A 24,876-nucleotide genomic window follows, 5' to 3' on the forward strand; every position below is an offset into this window, starting at 1 on the left:
GAAAAAATCATATGAAACAGGAATTTGAAAGTATCAGAAAAGATGGGACTGAATTGAAAAGCAGTGACAGAAGTAATAATTGAATGTTTTATTCAGTTGGAACAGTGCTGTCTTCATCCCAGTTTGACCCATATGTGTTTCTTTTGAGTTCCCTTGTTGAAAAGAACATGGTAGGCATTTCAGTGTCGTTCTGTAGAAGTAGTTAGCCCACCTTGTTGCCTGGGTGTCCTCTAAAAGACTGGGCAGGTTGGCCATGGGGGAGGTGAGATATAAGTGCAAGAAAAGTGATTAGTGAAATCCACATATTTCAAACAAGATCTTTCACTACCTGTTTTGTAGAATGTCAAAAAGCTGTCTTATGTTGGAGAATATTCCCTGGCAGAGCTCTCTTCCCCTCCTGGGGGGAGGAGCCCTAAGGACTGCTAAGTTATAGTTGCTGCTCTGTTAGGATATCCCATAAAGTTTCTGGTCAAAACGGCAGAAGGCAGAAGGCCAGGCTATGTTCATGAGGTAGGGAGCTGCCTCCTAATGTGCTTTGAGGGCTTTCTAAAGCTACTCTGTCACTGAAAACCTCCCCTAAGAGAGAGCCTTAAGGCGCCACCATTATATTCATTCCTTTTGCATAAAGAGGATTCTAACCAGATTCAGGAAGAGCCTCTTAGCTGCACATATTACCCAAGAGATATACGCACGAGTGACCTTCATTTGTATAGTTTATCACCTTCACTCCAGATCCTATTAGGATCCAGAGGGAGTGGGACACAAGACAAGTATACTTTGGTGGCAAGTGTTGAGTGGAGACAGAAAAGTCTGAGATGTGGTACACAGCCCAGATCTAAGAATCAAGTGTGGTCCCAGGCAGCCCAGCCCAGGGTAAGGATAGTGTGTTTCTAGAGGCGAGGGACATTAGGGCCTATTCTGAGAAACGGAGGGCATTTGAAAAGTGAAGTGACGTGGTTGGTACCCAACATAAACTTGACCTACCCCACACTTTCGTAGTTAATACTGGCCTTGAGTAAGGAAGGGACCCTGTTTTGATGCACTCATTGATAATTGCCAAACAGGAAAACAAAAGCCCTCCCAGAAGTCTGGTTCCCTTGGGCCTCAGACACTTCCTTGCATTTCATTGTTGAACAGGAATCTGCTGTCACAAGCTTCTCTTCCTTGTCAGAAAAGAAGCAGGGCTTGCTGTTTTAATTGGCCACTGTTTTTTGGCCACATAATCTGCTGCAGTTGGAGATTTCATTAAAAAATTGCCTCATGTTATTTTCTTACTTTCAACAACAGTATTGAAGACAATAATAAAACAGAAGTGAAAGTGGGCCCTGCTGCTTCTCTGGGGTCACAGGCAAGGCACCTGCATTTCCTGTACTGCTCAGGGTATCTGAGAAGTAGTGGTACACATCACTTAGCATATCTTATCTCCCTGCTTTCAGACCTAAAAAGGCCAGTGTGAAGAAAATTAAGCCAGGTGATAAACCACCACAAGAAGGGATAATTTTTTCAAGTTTTCTTACCTGGAGAAGGTAGAGGAAAATATTACAGGTAATTGGGTCAGGCTTCAGTAACCTGAAGTGTCATAAACAACCCCCTCCCACCACCAAAAAAAAAGGGCTGATATTGTCTGCAGGTTTAATAATGATACAAAAACAAAAAGAAAGGACTGAACTACTTTTAAAAACTCTACAAGTTGCCTTGGAAAATAATTCAAAGCAGAAGGTAAAATAAATGAATCCTGTCCACTGGGCTGATTAAAGAGTAGTAATTGTATTGTCAATCCTGCCAGGAGTCAAATGCCCCTACAGAGTTCAGAATTAGAAGTGCTTGTAAGGCTCTTGATCTAGACAAATGGACGACAGACATCTGCCTGAAGGTGAAGAACAGTTTTACTAACTGTCTTGTGTGGTAATGGACAGAAGCTGACAATGAAAATGGCTGACATGTAGGTTAAGAGGTCAGTCATCTGCCAAGACCTGTAGTTCTGGGGCATGATTTGAATGTTATACAGGAACACAAGGAAAGGCAACTGCGCATGTGTGATTGTGGGTGTGAACTTCACCGGTCCTGGGTCAGATCATTTAGGTTGATGTTTCTTCCCATGTCACACTTCAAATCATGCCTCACTGCTGCCTGTTTCATCAGACCCACTGGGTGTGTGCATAAGGATGCGTAGAAGGTGGAGATTTTAATTGGCCCTTGTTCTGATCATTAGTTCACAGTTTTTTATTAGGAAACAGCTACAACAATAATAAAAATAATCATAATTTTAAAAAAGGGAGGAGTATAAGAATATGTTGAAGGTTGTTTGTTATAATCATTAGGTCTAACAGCAAAAGCAATAGAAAAAAAAAACTAGAGACTGACTAAATGTTCTTCAATACATTGAAATATTAGCTGCTAAATAAAAATGAGGTGACCTATATGTTTTATGTGAAAAGATGTTCATAAGATGCTTTTAATTGTTAAAAAACAAATTAATTTGGGAACAAGATGCATACCTTGATTCCATTTTTTGTTAAAAGGAAAAGAAATATTTTTTGATAAATGCAAGGAAGAGGATCTGGAAGAGTACACTCAAAGAAACACTTGAAGAATAGGGTTTGATATGTAAGGTTTGGATTTTTATTTTTTAACGACGACTTCTCTACTACTTATATTTTTTAATGAGTATATATTGGTTTATTAATTTTTAAAAGCCATCAATTTTTTATTTAAAAAAGAGGGAAATGGTGAAATAGAAAAAAACAATAGAGCTGAGAGGTATGGTTCAAAAATTTGCACTTTTGCATGCAGACAACCTCTTGTGCCAGGAATGGTTAATTTTATTGCAATTATTTAGTTTGTGTTCAATTCCAGTGGTGAGTTAAGACTGATATTCTCTTTAGAATTTCCATGCGTGTTTTTGTGTGTATGTGTGTGTGTATGTAATTTCTGCTAACACATTGAGAGAAAAGAAGAGAAATTACCTAATCATTTCCAGTTTTCTTCTTTCTTTTCTTCATTTTTGGGGGCCCTTATTACTCCTTTTTCCTTCCTTTCTCTTTTTGACACAGTTTTTAGTTGCACTCAAACATAGTATATTAGTTATGAATCTTTTGATTATAAGAGATTATAATGAGCAGAAACCCAGCTCAAACTAGCTTATGCTGAAAAGAAAAGCTGAGTGGGAATTTTGTGATCATGTAATTAAGAAATCCGGGGGCTAAAATTTTTTCATCAAGATTTTCTTTACTTTTACATCTCTCAGCACTACTTTTCTCTATATTGTCTTCATTTCAGTCAGGCTGTCTTCTCAGGGTAGCAAAGATGGTAGCCACAACTGCCCAAGTCTTACATCACTCTCAGAGATAACAACCCCAAGAGAACAAGAAAGAATGCCTCTTTTTCAATAGCCCCAACCAATCCGCCCACCCTATGGCCCAAGAGGATGAGAGACTCTGATTGGCTAGTCTTGTGCCCATCCCTATGGCCAGGGAGGCAGATCAAGTGATAAACACATCTATCAGCTGAGGAAGGGAGAGTTCCCAGAGGAAAAAGATAATAGCTGTTACAAGAAGGGAGAAGGTCTGCCAAGTAGGCAAAAACAACAGATATACACTAAACATGGGATTTAAAACGTGTCACACTCCATATGAAGAAGTAATAGAGCCTCCCTCATCTCCCTGGTCTTCCTAAATTCTTGAAAATTTTTCCTCCTTAAGTTTCTATAAGTTCTTTGAAAAATCTCTCTCTGGATTGGGAGATGAGATTGCCTGTGTTCTTCTTCCCATGTGTATCCTGTTATGAGCAAAAGGCTCTTGCTTTGGTTTACCCAACTGTCCTGTCATTTGCCTTCCAATGATTTATCTCAAAAGGAAGCTGGTAAAATGAAATATTCTGATTTTTAACATACTTTATTTGAGTGGGGGTGGGGAGAAATACACTGTTTCAGATGGGTTTTTTAAAAGCCTTGAGTTGGTGAGTTGCATAAAAATAACTTATGCTCTTTTCCCTGAGCCAGCAGTCCTTTAAAAAAAGCAGGTGTTCCGGATACTACAGATGACAAACAGCTTTATAACTTACACAAGGAAGAGCAGAGAACAGTGAACTTTTCTGCCAAGTGTTAAAGCCAAGGGCAAAATATTCCAAAATGGACTTCTCTGTAACCATTTCAAAACAGCGGAAGCCAGAGGATTAGTAAAACAGTAAGTGTACAGTCTGGTCACTTTGAAGCCTGACGTATTAGTCAGTTTGCTAAGGGTGTACTTTTATGCAGATCTTTTCATGGGGAAAGATTTTTCCTTTAGCCAAGTATGAAGACACAATAGTTTTTTCTCTATCCTCAGCTCATGCTAAGCATCATCAACATCTGTTGCATAATCTACATGGAGTGGGGCTATTGTCATGAAGTTTGCAGAATACCCATTGGCTACCTTAGCTTATTGATTGTAAAGGTTTATTTCTGCTTGTTGAGTTGCTGTTTTAGAGGAAAGAAAGGGAGGTGGGGTATAGGTTTGGAAAATTATGCATGCTCTCTTTTTTAAAAAAAAAAAACAAGCAAAAAAAAAAGTAATAAAAAAATTAAAAAGCACAAGCAATCTGAAGGACAGTATATCCTGCAGCCCCTCAGTCACTGGCATAAGGATAATGTAGTGCTTTGTTTTATTTTTTTATGCTCCCGGTTTCCTTCTTTGGGAACATCTATAGAGCACATCAATAATTTTTCTCCAATACTTATCAATGAGTTTTTCTACCAAGCATCAATTTTTCCAGTACTGTGTAACTGTCACATCCATCTGTTACCTCCCACCAAAACCTGAAGCTGGCTAGCAACCCTCTGACGACACTGTCATCCATTTTGACACAATGGTATATGATGGATGTTAGGGAGCAGGTATGATGGGGTGATTTTTCACATTCCCTAGAACTGAGCTGTCCAATAGAAATATAATGCAAGTGAAATATTCAATTTTAAGTTTTGAAGTAGGTGGATGAAAAAAGATTACAGGTGAAATTAATTTTCAATATATTATTTACTCTAATATATCCCAACATTGTACAATTATTAATGGGATATTTTGCATTCTTTCTTCTGCACTAAGGCTTTGAAATCCAGTGTGTCTGTTACACTCACAACACATCTCAGTCTGGACTAGCCACGGTTTGAGTGCTTATAACGACCTCTGGCTAGTGGCTACTCTGTGGAACTGTGCAGCCCTAGAGGGACACTGCAGGCTATACTTAGAGCATTTGCTGTGGACCTGTTGTATTTTTATAGAATATTACAGAGTTATGAGTAGTTCAGTATGCTGTGAACAATAGAATTTTTTGTTTTGTTGTTTTTTTTTTCAAAAATCCTCATTTCCTCAAATCTGTACCAAGATTCCAAGTTCTTTCCCCTGGTCAATGTAGCTAGTAAAAGCCATTGCCAAGGTCATGACAGGTTTTAGAAAATGTGGAAAGTTGAGGAGAAGCGTTCCAAATTTCTAGGTCACAACTCTTAAGTGAAATTCCATATTAGATAAAATGTTTAAAATGTATCTACCTGATTATTTATGATTCTCATAGAACTTTTCACCACCTCATGATTTTCTGCTACCTACTTGCTCTTAAATGTGTTTTGTGTTCTAGTCTCAATTCTCTAGTGTTTTGGAACAATTAATCTCCTTTCTACTTCGGCTACACATTCCCAATAGCATTGCTTGATCCTCACACCAGGGAGTATACTGTAGGAGTTTTTACTTTCTTTGAAGACTTGCTGTCTAGGGATTAGCACTATGCGGTGATATTGTTCTCATAGATGCTTTGTAAGCACTTTAATAAGTCAACATTTCCACTTGTGTTTCCCGAATATATGGTTAATGGTGGCGTTGATGATTAGTTTTGTTTTTGTATGTATGTGGTACCAGGCCAAGGGGTAGCTGACATATGGCCCTCCTTAAATCAATTTTTTGAGAATGGCTCTGAACACTTTTGGTTTCTGCATGGTTGATGGAAGGATACTCAGCAGTCGGATCTAGTTCCTCTGTCTGGATCTCTTCTCTCACTGTTCACATGGTTGTCCTCTTTTCTTTCTTCAAACTTCAGAGGCCTTCCCTGACCCAACATTATACTATGTCCTCTCTTTCTCCCCCCCCCCCCCGCCCCCCAGCAATCTGTTTTTGCCTTCATAGCTCTTTGCAACACGGACATATACTTGTTTCTTGACTACCTATAAGGTCAGTCTGATGTCTCTATTCTGTCCCCTCCAATATATCCTAAACAATTAACACAGTGCACAGCAAGTGCTCAAAAATATTTGCTGAATAAATGTGTAACCAAGTACCTTGCATTTTCCCAAGAACAGTATTTTTCCATTTATATCACTTTAATGGTAAACATATCAAAATCATATTGACAGCCCTAGAGTTAAATGCTGATGATACTTCTTTTGCTAAAACTGTTTCTTTAAAAAAATATTTCTTCTCCACTTGTTCCTGAATTGTTAGTCAAATGACCATTGGAGGTCTCGGTAGAATGTTAAATGCTGTTTACAAATGAAAGTTAAATATTAAACTAGAGGATAAAATTTTTTTTAAATCTTAAATTGTCAGAGAACCAATGGCAATACTAAAACATGAACTGAAAGGTTTTCTAAATAATATTTCCAATAATCTAAATGATTATAATAAAAGTGGGGTTGTGAACAACTATATACAGACCATATAGGAATCCAGGATGTACTATTATTGTAGTTTAAGGAGAAAAGAATTCTAGTGCTATTTAATGCCATGATACAAGTAGAGAAATAGGGATATTTCTGTCCAGCTAGGCAGCACTCAGCTTCAGAGTTCATTTTTTCCAGTGAATTCACCCAGGTGCCATAGGCTTTCTAGAGTACATTTATTTAACAAATATTTATTTAAACTTTTTAATGTGTTCAATTTTAAGTTTTCTTAGAATATTAGCTTATTTAATTCTCATAACAATCTTTTGGGTAGGCACTATTAACATCTCATTTTGTAGCTGTGGAAACTAAGGCCTGGCCAAATGAAGTAACTTTGAAGTGGTAAGAAGGGAAGTTGGGATTTACACCCAAGGAGTCTGACTCCCAGATCAGTGTGCTTAACCTCTATACTGCAGGGCTGCCTTGGACTTTGAGTTTAAAAGCGTTCAGCCTATCAACAGTTACATCTTTCTCTATTCTTCCCACAAACCACCTTTAAAACATTTCCCATGATTTACAAGGAAAGTTTTTCACCAGCCATCAACTTTTCTCATCCAGTCCAATATGTATTTAGCTTTTCTCTCCTTGTTTTCTTCTAAAGAGGACCATATGCCCCCAGGACGAGGAATTGGAAACTGGAAGCTATAAATTTGTGGAAGAAAGTAAAACTCGTAAGACAGTCATATCTAGGCAGACTGAAAATCTTACTTCATTTTCAGAACTGGTCTTTCTTCACAAAAGCTGTTTGGAAATAGGATTTATTCTGGTCTGGAACAGTGGGGATTATAATTACTTATGCATTCCATTCACTGACAGCTTTCTTCTGATAATTAGAGGTAACCAGTTCTAAAGTCTTTGCATAGCTTATCCAAGGGGAAAAGGTTTCTGTTCTATTAATCCCTAGAAGCTGCTTAAAGTCAGAGACCAGTCTATTATAGGTTTAATCCTCATAAAATCTAAATCATTTTATTCCATTTCATAGCCATGGGCATCATCTGTAGAGCTATCCAGTCATCCCCCAATGCGTGTTTTTGGTGTCAAGGTAGAATAGGTGAGAAAAAAGATGGATTACTTGTAAAGACAACAGAAACCCTGAATCCAAGTACATACATATCACAGTAATATTCAAAGCACAGATTATATGCTATGGTAAAATCATTAAAATGTAGACGAGAGACTTTGTAGTTGCCTGTAGGAACAGATGCAATTAAATATACAGTTTGGTTACAATTGGTAAGTAATCAATGGAGTGCATTTTCATAGGTTTCATATTCTGGGATCGTGGCTGGTCCCAGTGAACATGGCATGGTGTTCCCAAGTTGACCTGCTTTCCCGTTTAAATCATTTAACCACACTCAGCTGACCTACGTTCCTGTTTAAAACAACCTCATCAAATTCATTTCAAATATCAAAACCTCCAGTTAGGGATTTAATCTGTTTATGCACACTTGTGAGATCTCTGGTATCTAAACGTGCCCTTGCTTATGAATACTCCATGTTTACAGAATATGAACTTCACAAGACCTCACAGCCATAGTTTTCCAATCTTAAGTGAATTTTCTCTCTCTTTTTTCCTTGCTAAAGGAAAGAAGCAGGATAATTTGCAGTCAGGGTCAGATGGCCTCAGATAATGTTTGGTTTTAGGCACATTGGCCTGTATCAGAGAATCATTCCTGGAAGGAAAACTACAGGTGCCCCTCCTTGAGAGGGTCTCTCTGTCTCTCTGTCTCTGTCTCTGTCTCTCTCTGTCTCTCTGACTCTCTGTCTCTCTCTCTCTGTCTCTCTCTGTCTCTGTCTCTGTCTCTCTCTCTCTCTCAAGAGGGCTTTCATCAGTGGGATATACCAATTGTTGAAACCACCCACCCTGGGCCTGCATCTCCAAAATTATTTATCTGTTCTCTTGGCCCAAGTTGGAAAGTAGTGTAACCCAGCAGGCAAATTACTAATTTGGCAGCTCTGGAAAATATATTAACCCAGTGGTATAGCATAGAGTATGCTGTGGCTGAATATTTAATAACTAAGATATTGTTGTATATACATGCCATGTTATGAAAGCAAGAATGCTGATCATTTATCCCAAACTAAGTTGAATACTCTGACATATTTATTTCACCAACAGAAAAAAACAAACCTAAGAAAAAGTTGAATAATAAGGCTGTACAATTTGAAGGGTTTTAAACACTTCCCAGTTTTTGCTATAGAGTGTGAAGTATTTCCCTTAGAGATAAAAATGTTAGATGTAAAAGACTGCTTAGAAAAAACCATTTTAGAGTTAAATAAAAGATCCATGACATCAATTCACGTCAGTGACTGGAGTAGCTATTAACGAAGATGACAAAAGGAGACCGGAATTTAAAAGGGGGAAAGGATGGTATTAAAGACAAAAACCAGACAAGTGAGATTGATTTTATTCAGGCTATTGCAGTTGGAAGACCACCCTAACTCTGAGTATCAGGGTGTTTCTGAGGGGTGATGTTGCGTTAGACTTTTATAGGGAAGAATAGACTAGTTACAGGTGGGATGAGTTACATTTGGGATTGCCGTAATCAGGGGAAGTCTAGGTCAGTTAGCTGAACAGGAAATGTTTTTCTCTGTGTCTAGCAAGTTTCAGTGGGACAAACAGTTCTAATCTCAGCTATTCATTCATGAGACAAAGAATGGGAAGTTGGAGGGTCTGGGTCTAGTCTTGTCAGCACATTCAGGCAGAAAGGGGAAAGTCTGGCCTTCTCGTAGGTAAACAAGAGAGTCATGTGCAAATCTTATGGAGTCATGAGAAAGAATGGACCATGAGTTTGATCACGGGGAGGTGGCTTTTTGTGGTAAGTCATTTTCTGGAACACAAAACGGTGGGGGCACTTCTCAACTATCGCTGATTTCTGGGAACACAGGGCTCAGGCTGGCTTCACCATGATCAATGGCAAACGGATTCAGATTGGAGGCATCAGTGGACACATAGGGAGATGTGACGTGACCCAAAGGAAGATTAGTTCAAATAGATCTGAATGCATCAAGCCACTCTGGGACGGAAAAGGCTTTCCATAAAAAGTAACCTGGAAAAAGTGACCTACTAAAGACGATGTGGGTGGAGTCCCTGGAAGAAGAGACCAGTCCACTGGGCTCAGGTCGCTGCAGAAATATCACTTTTAAATCACAACTGAAGGTTTGTGGATGAAGCTTAAGAATGGGCAGAGTGTCTCTTAGGGCCACGGTGAAGAATGAGCCCAAGTCAACTTCAGGAAGAATAACGTGTGAACCTGCACAAATCCGACTACGGGGTTAAAGTAAGCATAGTTAAATCCAGCCATGAAAACTTTGTATAGAGTTTGAATCCAGAGCTCCTCTAGGTATCCCAGCAGTTTTACAGCAGATTTGCTCCCTGCTGGTGGTTCATTATGGAAGAGGACCACAGGGGAAAATCATGGTCCCAAATCAGTTGATTTATCCAAAACCCCTTAATCCCTGATGAATACTTTCTTTGCGTTTTTGCCCCAGGCTGTCTCAGAACACATGGCAAGACATTCATCTGATTGCATTTTTGTACATGGTCTAATTTTTTCCATTTAAAAATACCAACAACAGAATTGCCAATGATCTGTAAGGGTAGGTAAAGCACAGTAATAGGATTAAATGGAATCTCAGGAATATCTCAGTGAATCAGGTTAACAATGCATAAAATTTCTTCTACACCCAATCTTTTATTGAAGTTGCTATAGTATTATACGCAGCTAAGCTCCTGGGCTTGAATTTCACCTCCCTCTCCAATTCTAGCTTTATTAGAAGTGCTAAGATGAAGCAAAAGGCTAAAACTTGCTCCAAAAAGAGAGAAAAGAAGAAATATTGAAGGAAAAAAAATCACTGGAAAGTGAAGAAATGACCACAGAAAACAGGTCAGGTGAAGAATGATAAATTCCTAGTCACTCTTACCTCAGGCACACAAACACCCATGGGTATAGCAAAGATAAGCTCTGTCCAAACAAGTCAAAGATAAGGAGGTGTGTGCTGGGAAAAGGAGGTGGGGAGAACATGTGAGAATGTCCTATAACCAGGTGGAAAACTGGGTAAAACCATGTGTTTCTATAACCATTCCTTTCTCTGTGAAACTCAAAAATGTTCAAAAACTGGGCTCGTAATCATTCTTTATCAGTCACATTTCTTTGCTCTTGATTTTGTGATTGTTTCAGAAGGTAAAACTGCTATAGAATTTATACTTCTGTTCATCATCTATTTCCATATTTCAGTTCTATGGCTTTTTGTAAAATGCACAGATTTTTCTCCTGTTTTATAAGATCTACAGTAAAGTGTAATATGTTCATACCTCCTCATCTTATTATTTACCAAATATCTGGGTATATTGTAGGATGCCCTTCCTTGTCCTCTTGTGAGTAGTGGAGCCACATAACTAGTTGTGGCCAATGAGTTGTGAGACGTGACGCGTGTAACTTCTGAGCTGGAGCATTTAATTCCCCGTATAAGACCTTCAAGTTCTCTTTCCCTCACTAGAATGACCAGCAACATTGCTGTTAGTGGCTGTTTCATTAGGCTGGAGTCTTAAAGTGAAAAAGATATGAATCAGAGATGCAGCTGACCTGAAATTGCCATACAGTGAGAGTAGGAAATACATTTTTAATGATCTATGCAAGTTTGGGGTTGTTGTTGCATGAGTGTTTGTTACCACAGCATAACCTAACCTATCATGACTAATACAATCACATTTGCAGATGCAGTGTGATCTGATTCTTGATATACATATCTTATAATTAACCATATACATTTGTACAGCAAACTTGACTCCAGAATAAAAGAGCAGTCTGGCCCAGCTGAATTATAGGTCCCCGCCAGAAATCAGAAAGGACCCCAAACAGGACTCTCTTCAGTGATCCAGACTCTGCAATGAGAAATAAAAATCTGAACCTTTAATGCAGAGTTGGATGTTTTATTAAGCAAATCAACACTTAAAGGATGGGAAAAAATGGCGTCTATTTGATCACTGGCAGTGTTGTAGCAGGTTTATCCAATTTTTGTAGCACAATAAAGATATGGAAACTGTAAAAAGAAAGAGGCAGCTGTTTAATTGTAATAATTGAATGAATAATTACATGGCAACTCCTTGGCAGATGATATACAGTGAAATGAATTTCTGTACTAATTATTTTCGGTAGCTAACTCTTGAATATAAAAATCTGCTCAGTGTCACAGATCCAACTATGAGTAGTATGAACTCCCTGGCATTTAATGGAAACTGACAATTGAATAGAAGGGGAGTAGAAATGGACATGAAGCAGAAATATACTAAATGCTCTAAGAGTTGCATACTCCACGCTGTGACAGGCATGGGAATTCTAAAAATAATCTAGTAGCTATGGCTGGTAAACCATTCCACAGTTAGTACTAGCCTGTAGAGGCACCTGCTGGAATAGAAAACTGAGTATTAGAGACTAGTTGGTAGTAAGAAGCCACGGAAGGAGTGGGCAGAACAGTTTATTAGCTTGATAAGAAGTCAATGTTATTTTGAGGAAGCTGGCTTTCTTGCCATCCAGTCTAAAATCTAGCTCTGTTTCAACCCCAATTACTTCACTACTTCCACACTTTGGTATATCAATTTGTGGTTTAAGATTTGGCAAGACTGTGCACAGGAGAAGCAAACCAACGAACAGTCCAAGTAAAAGCAAACTCATCACCTATGTGGGAAACTGTGTATAAGCACAGGTTTATTTTTACAGTGTAAAAATAATCACATGGAAACAATGGTAAACATGTAATCAAAAACATGTTAGAAACAGAATGAACCATAACAAAAGAACTAAAAAAGCAAACAGGGAAAATATCTGAAACAATATCTCAAAGGTTGCTCTTTTAGACTATGGCATGCTATTCCTTGGCTACACAAAAACAAAATTTTCTTTCCTCTGACAACCCATTTTCTGACCATGCAACAGAATCAAGCTCCTTCTTGTTGAACTATTTACACTGAGTTAACACCTGGCTTACTGTTAGAGAGAGTAGATGTTTAGGGCAGTTGGAAGGAAATAGCCATTTATAACTGTTCAAAAAATTACTCATTCAATAAGTTAAAATTTGATTTTTAAAAAAGCAGGCTGTCAAAATATTTCAGAGGATGGCAATAAAAGTATGTTGTGTATAGAACATATCAAGGGTGACACCAACTCCATCCATATCTACTGGATGGAAGCAAGATGTGCTTTTCTTAGAGTTTATACTAGGCAAAAAAAAAAAGGCATTTTTATTTTAACCAGATGTGAAAGAATTAAACCCAATATTTTCAAGTATTTTTAGTGCCATATGATGTCATCTGATTTTATATCTTCTGAGGGATAATGTGTATTTTTTAAATTGTGAAGCCAGTTTCCATGTATGTACTTAAAGTCTTATATATGATAAATTACAATAAACAAATTACAACACTGCAGAACATGTTTTTGGCTGTTTATGTCAAAAAGCAGAGAGAGAAATTTAGTTTCTCAATAGGAAATGGAATTAAAAGCATGTGAAATGTCTTCTGCGGGCCTTCAAGGTAGTCCTTATTTCAGTGACTATTGAACTCCCCCAAATAGGTCCAGGGCAGGGATTGCTGGGCCATGTCCTCCAAATAGTACAATGGCCTCTTTCCTGAAATGCCAACAAAGCAGCCCCTGGACTACATAGGCACTGTTTGCAATATTTCGCTAGTCATCCAGAGAACCACAGTTTTTAAACAACCAGGCCCTTCCTTTTTTATTGGTAATATGTTTTCAGTGGCGGTCTTACACATGCTATACATCCCCATTGCCACTAACCCAGATAGGGCCGAATTTCCCAGGATCGTGGCGCCACCCTTGTCTTCTGGAACTGGCAGGGGAAGGAGGAGGCCCTTAAGCGGACAGACGAGAACTTGCTTCCTCGCATTTTTCTCTGGAGCAGCATCAGGCGAGCAGCCACACCCAGGAGCAAGAGTGTGGCCCTCAATGGCTTTGCTGAGTGAGCTTCTCTGAGACGTCTCTCCCGGGAAAGAGATTTCTTAAAAACCATTGAAAGCTTTCCAGAGGGCGAAAGCGAGATGATCGGGAGCCAAGGTTAGCATAAATGCTTCCACTCCTCCTGAGTTCATTTCGGAAACAAGGAAGGAAAGAGGCAGTCACCACCACTGCTGACTTGCGGATGCCTCATCCAGCAGCTCCCCACCCCGACCCCCCCCCCCAATTAAGAAAGAGACGCTAAGAGTAAAGTTAATATTACTACAGGGCCGTTGGTGTATTAAATGTTGTTGAATTAAAAAGCCATTCGCTTAGACCAAAGTCTCCTCCATCCACCACCCACACTTGAGCACAGAACATTCCGGGCAAAGCCCCCTTGCCCTTCCCTCCTTGGCGAAGTCCTCTAGGGTGGGCAAGCCTGGCGTGGGGCGGGGAAGGATTGGGGGCTGAGGACTGTGCCAGCTCCTGAGGACTCTGCCAGGGGCTCCCGAAGCACAGCAGTTTCCCAGGACAGTGCCCATGTCCCGTTGCCCACCCCCCCCCCCCGCCCTCCCCGAGTCTCTTTTCCCGGCTGAGGCTGGAACCCTGGAATGGTTTGGGGACCAATGAGGTGGCAGCAGTTGACGCAGGGATCACGGTGAGGGGCGATTTCATCTCCGGGGGGGAGAGGCCTCCAAGCGGGGGAGGGAGGCGGAGGAGAAAGGGAGAAGCGGGGCAAAAAGTAGGAGGGGAGGAGCGGAGAAAGCCAGTTGAGGGGCGGCAAAGGCAGCAAAGGTACCAGAGCGAAAGGTACAGAAGAAAGAGCAGGTTCGCTGACCGCCTCGGGCAGGAGGGCGGGCGGGGGTACGGGGCAACGAGGCGGCGCGGTCGGGGCGCGGGCCGCGCGGGGGGCGCTGCGGGGAGGGTCGCCGTCAGTCAGGCTGAGGGGGCTCGCGGGCCGGGGGGGCGGGCACCCGGCGCACTGCAACGCGAGGGCACGGCGGCCCCTGAAGCCCGGGCAGCGGTGACCGCGCCCCCATCCCAGAGGTGCGTCCGCGCCGCGCCCCGCTTCCCTCCGCGCCGGCTCCGCGCCCGCCGCCCTGGGGCTGCCCCCGCCCGCTCGCGTCTGTTGCGGGGCCCGGGGAGCGGCGCCGGAGGCCCGGCCGCATTGTGACGTAGCGGGGCCGCGGCAGCGCCTCCGCCGCCCGCCCGCTCCGGCTGCGGCGGTTCCTGCTCCCGCCGCCGCCGTCCATCCGTCCATCCGTCCGTCCGTCCGTCCGTAGTCCGCGCTCCCGAGCCGCCGCAGCGCCGGGCGCCCCCGGTGAGTCCAGGTCCTGGGCGGGCGCCGCGGGGAGGCGGGGGGCGGCGCCGCGGGCGGCTGAGCCTTTCCAAGTTTGCACCGGGCGACCGGGGCGGGTGTCGCCCTGGCTCCCACCGAGCCCCGGGCCCCCTTTGTGCCGTGAGTCCCGGCTGCTCGAGTAGCGGCGGTGCCTCTGCAGAAAGGGTTTGTGGGGAGGTCTCTACAGCGACGGCGGCGGCAGCTGCCAAGCGACTACTCTCCTTGGGGGAGGGGGGAACAGCCCCCGCCTCAATTTCCAAAGGATTGTTCTTTTCATTTGCCGGTTTCGTGTGGGTATTATTCTTGCTGCTACCTGGGATCGTATCGGAGGCAGGGATGGGCAGTGCCGCGGCTCCTAAGAGCTGAGATAATGAGGGGCGAAGTAATAGTAATAGCAACAGCACCACCAACAATAATAGTAATCGTAGAAGAGGGACGCCTGGGGTTGCCACGGCCCAAGGGGAGCCCCTCGCTCAGCCGCACCGCGCCCACTGGCTGCTCCGTCTTGCCCGGGCTTCGACCGCCACCCTCGGGCGCCGTCCTGCGTCCCGGGCTCGTCCGCGTCAGTTTTAGCCAGCAGTGTTTGTCTCCTGGCCTTCTTCCGTGGTGATGACTTTCATCTGCAGGTGGTAAGTGAGGTGAACTGGTATTTTGGCTATTGTCAAATGCCACGTTTTGTTTATTTCATTTTTACGAAAAGAAAAGAGGGAAAATTATGAGCCATTACTGGCAGCCATACAGTTTCCACAGGAAATACTAGCATTCTTTGAGGAACACGCTACTGCTTGCGGGGAAGAAAGTCTTTGGGAAACAAAAAGGCAACAGCATTGTTGCTCATTTTCAATGGACCGCTAGGAGGGGGGGAAACGTGGTGTTTTTTCCTGTGGGAACAGGCTTTCCTTGGGAAAGTTAATTAAGCTTACTATCGGTGGCCGTTTTTCACTTGCTGGTGGCTGGGCCCCAGTCCTCTTGGCTATTACTGACAAGTGTCCATCAAAGAGCCCAGAGGAAGGGAGAACCACCGCAGGGCAGTCTCACCACACACCACGTGCTGTGGAGCCCAGCCAGGATGCAGTTTGCAAAATGAAATAAGGGCTGTCTGGGGAGGTTTATGAGGATTACATGTGTGCAGAGTATGTCAGTCCTCCAAGGTGTCACTCTAAACACATCATTTTCAAGCAGGGCTTTCCTTGCTGAATCTGCAGAAAGGCAAAAACCTATTTCTCTTATTATGGAGCAGATGTCCCAGTTGGGAATGGGTTGAAATCTGTATTTCATTTGTACATACTGAAATTTTAAAAGGCAAAGAGGACAAGGTGTGGGAAAGCAGTATGTTAATGTGTTTACGTCTGGGAGAGAACGTCTGTTGGATATTTCTGATGCATCTCAATATTAAATTACATTCAGCTTGGTTAGAGTCTAGGACTATTTGAAAAGGTGCGACATTTTCATCAGCATAGCAGAAGTCTCTCTGGAAGGCAGTATTAACTGAAGATTACCCATAACCAAATATGTAGGAGTTCCAGGTCTAGAAACAGGAAGAAAACGATGGTCGTTCTCTTAAGGATCTTTGGACATCTCAGTTAGAAATTAAATATAAAAAATAAGCTATACAATTTTGAACATAAACTTCATTTTATTTATAGGAAGCATTTCATGAGGAAAGGTTACAATATGGTGGATTTGAAATGATGCTGCATTTATTGATTTGACATTTATTGTGTATTGATATCCAAAAGGAAGGGACTAAAGCAAATGAATTTCTCTGTCTACTATGTCACAGCTTTGCTACTTCCAAGTAGTTGTTCTTGTGCAGGTATATAGTAGAAATGCAGAACAGAGGCCAAGAAACTGTGTGTGCGCTGTTGTCTGGGAAGGAATTGTAACGGTACTTTACTGCTCTTAAGAGGAGGGAAACCCACATAACCATCTAATACAAACAAATGATCTTTGATATTATCAGAGAAAGCCTGGAGCTGTTTTTCTTGCCATACTGAAGGCATTTCTTGTCAAGAGAGGAAATCTCCCAAGGAGCAGGTACATCATTATAAGAAACACAAGGGAATTTCTCTTTTAAATGCAAAATCTAATTGAACAGCAGCAAGAGAATCAGTGACACTCTTAGAAGGCTTGTTTTTGGCAGTCTGTCAGATTAGGGTTGCAAACCACATAGGAGAAATAAGTGTCTTGGGAGAAAAATAATTTCCTGGTGAAAATCAGACATTTGCTTCTGTGAAGCTTTTACCTTTATATACTTGTTTCCTTGTGCCCCTTAGACTGGTGTGCAGATTCCACTTACAAGAATTAATTTTCTGAAAATGAATCAATGAAATGGTTACTAATATGATTTATACTATGCATGATATTTTTTAAATGTATGGTTATTATCAAGATTTATGCCGTAACTTGCAAACCTCAAGGCACTTTTTTTTTTTTAATTTCAAATTTATTATTTTTGGCTGTGTTGGGTCTTCGCTACTGCGCGCGGGCCCTCTCCAGTGCGGCGAGCGGGGCCACTCTTCGCTGCGGTGCACAGGCTTCTCACTGCGGTGGCCTCTCCCGCTGCGGAGCACAGGCTCCAGGCGCGCGGGCTTCAGTAGTTGTGGCTTGCGGGCTCTAGAGCGCAGGCTCAGTAGTTGTGGCGCACAGGCCCAGCCGCCCCGCGGCATGTGGGATTTTCCCGGACCAGGGCTTGAACCCGTGTCCCCTGCATTGGCAGGTGGACTCCCAACCACTGTGCCACCAGGAAAGCCCCCTATGCATGATTTTTTGCTTTACATAGGTTAGATAACTAGATTTTATATTTTATGGTTTGTATCTTATCAGCTCTTTTTTTAAGCTTTTAAAATTAATGATCAAAATATGTGTTGAAATGATTAATGCTAATTGATATGATTGATGGCTGGGCCCTGGAAAAGTACTGATCGATTCCTAAATAGTCATTGTGTATACGCTTTGTACATACATGGGATATAAAAATATGCAGAGTCTCTTCACAAGGAACTTACAAGGGGGAAATAGGACACATGAAAAATAATGGTACAAAAGATGAAAGAAGATATTTTATGATTGAGTGCCCAAGACACTGAGTAGTAATTGAAAAGGAATTCCCAGGAGAAATTAACCAAATCAGCTTAGATGTTTTATCAGTTATCCATTGCTGTGTAGCAAATCACCCCCAAATGTAGTTGCTTAAAATGACGCTATAGCTTGCAATTCTGTGGTCGGCAGTTCAGGTTGAGTTCAGCTAGGTGGTTCTTCTGCTGGTCTTGGTTGAGTTCCTCAGTTATATTCAGTCAGCTGGTAGTTTGGATGATCTAGGATGACCCCATTTATGTCTGGCAGTTATTAGGTCACATTAACAGGTAACTGGGGCATGTGCCTCCCATTCTCCAGCTGACTAGCGTGGGCTTCTTTATGTGGCAGACAAGCAGTGCTCCAAAAGCAGTGAAAGAGAAAATCCCAATTCAAGGTGATTTTTAAGCCTCTGCTTGTACTGTATTATAGTTGCTACCTTCCCATTGGCCAAATCAAATCACAAGGTCACCCCAGATTCAAGGGGTATTGAAAGACTCCACTTACGATCAGAGGGAGCTGCAAAAAATTGTAGCAATTATTTTTCAATCTAGTACGTGTATGAAAACACTTGTTCTAGCAAATGTTTTGTGCTGAGGGATAGTGTACTATAAGATAGTATACTTGGAGACAGCCCAGAATTGAGGTTAGGGAATTGCCCTATAAATCATTGTGCTATAATCTTTGTTCTGAAAACCACAGGTAGAGGAGGAGGAGTGACAACGATAAAATTTTAGCCATATCCTCTCCCAGCGGTGTTAGGATGGTCTGGAGACAGTAGGTTGGTAGCATAGTCAGCAGTCCCTGGTGGGAGGTGAGGAAAGCTCTGCAAAGGTGGAGGCGGGGAGAATGGAAAGGGAGGGATCGACCTGGAAGAGCCCAGATTTATCGTTAGGTGACTGATTATAGTCAGAATCATTATGAGAATTAAAAAAGCTTAACTGATTGAAAGAATAATTGTGCTGGAAATAGAGAAATCAATAAGTGATTTATTTGGGGGGAGGAGAAAAATTCAGTTCCAGGAAGGTTGATTAAAAGAGATAAATTGAATGTGAAAGTACTTTACAAGCTGCAGAGTATGCTATGAATGTCACTATTGCTTAGTGTTTAAATGGCAGTGGATTATATACGGCTAAAGTTTCTCTAGTTGTAAAGCAACAGAAAACAAAATGCAACCTGGAGGATATCCTAAGGGTCGAAGGGAAGTCAGAACCACTCTCAGGATAGAAACAAAACCTCTCTGGGGGGCTGGGGAGTAGGAACTGAAGTTCTTTTTCCTGAGGCACACAGCTGGAGGTCTGCCCATGGAAGGCTGTGCCCTTGGACTTAGTGAAGCAGGAAAGAGAACTCCTTGGGCCTAGTTTGAGTGGCAGGCACACTGCTGAGCCAGAAGCCTTGACTGACAGCCTGCTAAGACAGCACACAATAGGGAATAGGTGGGTGCTTCCTCAAAGGACATGGGAGCACTGCTATCAGAATTGGGAATGGACACAGGGTGGCAAAACCAGCCAGTATCCGCCAGAGATGAACACTTGAAGATTTATTTGGGCCTAGCCACTGGGAGACAGGGTGGATAGGAGGTGACAATTTATGCACATTTACATAGAGATGTCAGCGCATTAGTGACAGTTAAAGCCATGCTAGTGGCAGGGTTTTCTCATGGAGGGAGAGTAGAGAAAGGAGAGAGCCGGCACAATGCATCATCCAGGCTCCTCCATAAACGTCAGTGGATATTTTATTAGAGGGGAGAGGAACGCAGAACACGTTCTGTGCCGTCTTTCACCTGCGGGCTCAGTCGAGGTGCTGCTTCGCCGGCCTTGTTTTATTGGTGGCTAGGCTGAAATTCGGGTGGTGTCCTTACTACCGGGTGCAGCTGTCAGGCCAGCCCGAAACACCTGGCCTTGCTCACATCACACGATCAGTCGTAACAGCACACAGAGCTGCTCTTTATGGAAGGGCCTCGTATGGACCAGCTCAAACCTGAGCATATGCTTTTCTAGTTTCTGTTGCACAAGTCTAAGAACCCTGAAGGTACTCAATAAATGTTAACTTAATGAGTGAAGGTGCCAGTATCTGCTGCAGTAACATTTTCTAAAGCAGTCCGGTCTGGCTTTTCATTATTCACAAAATAATTTGCTATAAAGTCCCTAAATGTCTTTTGCAGATTTAAATGTTCTAAGGTGCTAGTGTCACAGTAATATAGGTTTTTATAATCCACCACTTACAAAAATAGACTCTGGGTTTTTTTTTTTTTTTTTGAAACACAACTGTCTTTACTTTTTTGTATTTGTCAGCAAGTCACAGAAACCCAGTGTTCAAGTAGGAAGGGACATATCCTGGCTCCTGTATTGGAAAAGTTCAGAAAGGATCCAGTTCTGCTTTTGTCTTCTTCATGGTGGTAAAATATTCAGCAGCAGCTTTAGACTTACTCCCTGTGGGAAAAGAGAATAATTCAGGATTTACTCTAATTAGACCGCTTTGATCATATGCTCATGCCTGAACCTGTTCTTATGGCCAGAGATTGGGAACATGCTTCTTGGCTCGGCCTTGATGGTGGGTCCAGTCCTGGAGCCTTCAGGAATGGGAGGGAGTCTGTGTGAGGAGTGGGTGGGAGGTGGGAGAGGTACATGGGAGGGTGGTCAGCAAAGCCCTCCTAAACCGAATGACCTGAGAGTAGGGAGCGGGTGGTTTTTAAAGAGAAAATATTGAAAAGAAGAGAAAGTGGAGGCTGTGCAAACAGCAACAGCAGATATCTACTGTTCCATCTGTTTTCCCCAGAGAACATAGCATATCTCACTACGCCACGGAGCCATAAACCTGGGAATGGTCCTGGTCTGACTGTCTCCCTTTCTGCCTCCACCTAATCAATCACCAGGACCTCCTGTTCCATCCCTCAATCTTACTCTTTTTCCCTGTGTTAGTTTAGACCCTCCCTGTTTCAGTCCTCACAGCTCACCTCGAAAATGCTGCCTCCCATCTCTCCCTACCAGGCCATTCTCCTCACCACTGCCTGAGAGCTCTTTCTAAAGAACAAATAGTTAAAATCGAATCATGCATCCATGGTCAAAAGGTACAAATTTCCAGCTGTAAAATAAATAAGTCATGGGGGTGTGATACACAGCATGGTGACTGTAGTTAAAAATAATATATTGCATATTTGAAAGTTGCTAAGATAGTGGATCTTAAAAGTTCTCATCAGGGCTTCCCTGGTGGTGCAGTTGTTGAGAGTCCACCTGCCAATGCAGGGGACACGGGTTCATGCCCTGGTCCAGGAAGATCCCACATGCCGCGGAGCGGCTGGGCCCGTGAGCCATGGCCGCTGAGCCTGCACGTCCGGAGCCTGTGCTCCGCAACGGGAGAGGCCACAACAGTAAGAGGCTCGTGTACCACAAAAAAAAAAAAAAAAGTTCTCATCATAAGGAAAAAAGTTGTAACTATGTGTAGTGATAGATGTTAACTAGACTTATCGTGGTGATCATTTCATAATATATACAAATATCAAATCATTATGTTTTGCACCTGAAACTAATACAATGTTATATGCCAGCTGTATCTCCATAAAAGAAGAACCATTCAAAACTTCATGGCCCTGGGGAAGAAGTCCAAGCTCTTAACCATGAACTCCAGGATTCCCCATGATGTGTGCCCTGCCTCCTGCTGGACACAGCAGATGGATGGGAGTGAGGGTGTGCAGCACACTTCTTTTAGCTGTCCACCTAATCCTCATGCTGTGCTGACCTCTCTAACATTAAGGTCACCAAACGTCCATTTCCTCTCTCATCTTCATACTTTCGCATGTGCTGCTGTCTCTGTGGAATATTGTTTCTCCTTTCTTGACCTAGTGAACATTTACTCCTCCTCCTAGACACAACCCAAGTATTATTCTTTCAAGAAGCCTTTGCTGAACACCCCCTCCCACCCAGCCCCTGCCTCAGACTTGACCCTGTGGTCGGCGTTGGGTACACTAGTCTGTCTCTGTTCCTGCTCTAAATGTCTTTAGCGAGGCACTGTGCTTCCTCGTCTCTGTATATTCCTGTGCTTAGTACAGTACCCCTCACGTCAGTGATGCACAATAATTTTTAAATGAGTGAATGAAATATGTGTACTGAAATGTTAATCTTCAGGTTTTTAAGGCGAGTTTTTATTCTGTTTCCTTTAAGTTGATTCTCATATTTGCATCGTGGAACATTGGACGTGAAGACAGGTTCTCTTTGAACTTGCTGCTCAGACACTTTTGCAGCAGTTCTCCCAACTGCTCGTTTCCTACTTGGTCACTAAGAGCTGCCTTAAGAGGTGGGAAAATAGCAGTGGGCCAAAGTTACTCTCAAGGCTAGAATCTGTGGCTCAGGGATCAGATGAGGAGTACTTTTTCTTCCTACCATAGACGTAGAGAGGGCATCTAACAGTTAATATCCGAGGTGCTTACTCTGTGTTGCAGTTATTCTTAGGGAATCCTCACAGCAGCCCCAGGAAAGAGATGTTACATTCTCAGCCTTCCTCTCCATGTGAGAAAACTAACATTCAGAGAGTTGAAGCTGCTAAGCTCCCTCTTCCTGGAGCCTGCCGGGCTGCCAGCCACTCATCTGGGTTGTTGAGGAGGAGACCCCATCCCTGACTGGGCTCCCAAGTCATCCATTATGATGTTTTTGTTGTTGTTCTAGAACGAAGTGACCGCTTCCTAAGAATAAAACATTCCAGCTGCCTTCCTTGGCCATCAATTATGTCAGAAACACTATGGAAGAAGTTGTTTAAAGACGTAAGGACACCAGTACTCTATGTAGCTGAAATTAAGATGAATGTCTACCTTAGAAATTCCAAGTACGTTCTCGTGAATCTACCGTTGCCAGATAATAAAGGCCTCTTACAGAGGTTGTACTGTCATGTGTAAAATGTAGGCCTCTTGGACAGGCATGGAAGAGGCTTAGTTCTGCGAATCACGCATAAAGTTATACCAAAGATACACAAAATGAGCTAAACACTTTGGAAGCCGCGGAAGCTTAAGAATGTTTCTTAACCTGTTGTCAGTCTGAGAGCATTTTGAGGCTCTGATGAAAGCTATGGTTTCTTTCCTTAGAGAAAAAAGATGTGCACACTCACACACACACCACTTTGTATCTGATTTCAAGAGTTTCCATCTGTGGATTTCCTGGGGCTCCATGGCCTCCAGGTTAAAAACCTTGCTTAAAAGCTGTAATCGGAAGAAGGGTAACAGCCATTGTTGAGTGTTTACCGTGTATCACATGTAACCATTTATCATGATCACCATGTGCCAGTCCTTTCTGAAAAGCACATCATGGCCAACCAGCCCCTAAGACGTGCATGATGAGCCCTGTTTTAAGCTGTGGAGAGTGAAGTTCGGAGAAGGCACTTACTTGTCCCCCAGCTGCCAAGCGGTGTTCATGGAATTAAACGCAGAGCCCAGATCTGCATCACTGCTCCTTCACTCCATTCTTCTTACCAGGAGAGGCATGAGACCCGGCCAGGGAGACTCCCAGCCTCTGTTAGTCCTGACTGCCCTCAGCCTTGAGCTTCCCCGTTGAAAGTCAGTCAAGTGGCTGCTTCTGCCTCAGGAGCCTCCTGGAATGTTTCCAGTGCCAGAGTGGAGCAGGGCTGGGAAGGTCTCAGCTCACTGTCGCCCGCCACGCAGAGCAGATAACATGCCTAGAGAGATGCGGCCCGACTGCCGGACCATCCCTGGGTGAGCGCCGCACTTGGTCCGGAGTGCCGTTTACACACCTGGAAACTTTAACTCAGCACACCCTCAACAACACAAACGACTGCGCGTTCTCCATTTGAGCCCGTCCACAGATGTTTATTGTGGGCGCCTGTTTGCCCGGCTCCACACTCGGAGCTGTGGTCACGGCAGCACACAGATGTGGGTCCTGAGCTCTTGGCGCTTACACCCGGCTCACATCTAGCAGAGAAGGGGGCTAACAAAGAATTTAAATAAAGTGCGATAAGTTGGATGAAAAAGGAAGTATAAAGGATTCATTCCATTCTTTGTAGTTTCAAAACTCTAGTCCCAAACATGTCTATTTCTCTAGCCCTTTCCGTCCTCCCTCTCAGGGTGTTGAGGGAGCTTCAGGTATCCAGAGACTTGGTTGACAGAGGAAGGGGGACCCACGAGCAGAGCAGTTCCTCTCAGGTCCCCCTTTGCAGGTGAGAAGGCAGAGTGACCAGACAACAGGCCACAGATGGAGTGAAGAAGACAAGGCTGACTGGTCGGCCTGGTCCCGGCAGAGCATGGCTCCCTGTAAACCACAGGCTGCTTCTCAGTTATTGGTGATGTGACTCTTGTCCTTGTTTTGGTCTTCATGTTGTAGTCTCTCTGCTGCAAATGAATCCGGGGGGTAAGTACTCTTCAGGGAACAAACACACCGTCAGTCTCTGCTCCCTCTTTGTAGCCCCTCTGGGCTCCCCGTGTGTCACCTCTTCTCTCATTCCACGGCTACTTCTCCCCTCTCGCCCACCTGCCCCTGAGACAGCCTCCTGGGTTTTCTCCCCAAATGTCTGCTTGTGACCAGAACAGCCTGCTAGAAATAAATAGCATCCATGGATGTGAGCCGCATAGGTCATTTCAGATCTTCCAGTAGGCACAGTAAGAAAAGTAGAAGGAAACAGGTGAAATTAATGTTAATAATGTTTTACTTAACCCAGTATATCCAGAGTATGAGCATTGCCCTATGTGACCAATATTTTAAAAAATCATTAACCGATTCTTTGCATTCTTTTTTCCCCAAACTCTTTGAAATTTGAGTGTATTTAATTGTTTTAATTTAAAAAAAAATTTTATTGACATATAGTTGATTTACAATGCTGTGTTAGCT

At 42.9% G+C, this 24,876-nt stretch overlaps 1 protein-coding gene across 1 annotated transcript in view; it reads left to right on the forward strand.

Annotated features, from left to right (window-relative positions):
* Nucleotides 1-14,394: 14,394 nt before the first annotated feature.
* SNCAIP (synuclein alpha interacting protein) overlaps nucleotides 14,395-24,876 on the forward strand; it is a 150,115-nt gene continuing 139,633 nt past the window's right edge. Inside the window, exon 1 of the mRNA XM_029218951.1 lies at nucleotides 14,395-14,445. The gene's annotated coding sequence lies outside the window, so the exon portion shown is untranslated. The remainder of the gene's footprint in view (nucleotides 14,446-24,876) is intronic.

This window comes from Monodon monoceros, unplaced genomic scaffold (genome assembly GCF_005190385.1).
Source record: "Monodon monoceros isolate NGI ecotype Baffin Bay Population unplaced genomic scaffold, NGI_Narwhal_1 Super_Scaffold_12, whole genome shotgun sequence".
In the NCBI taxonomy this organism is placed as follows: Eukaryota; Metazoa; Chordata; class Mammalia; order Artiodactyla; family Monodontidae; genus Monodon; species Monodon monoceros.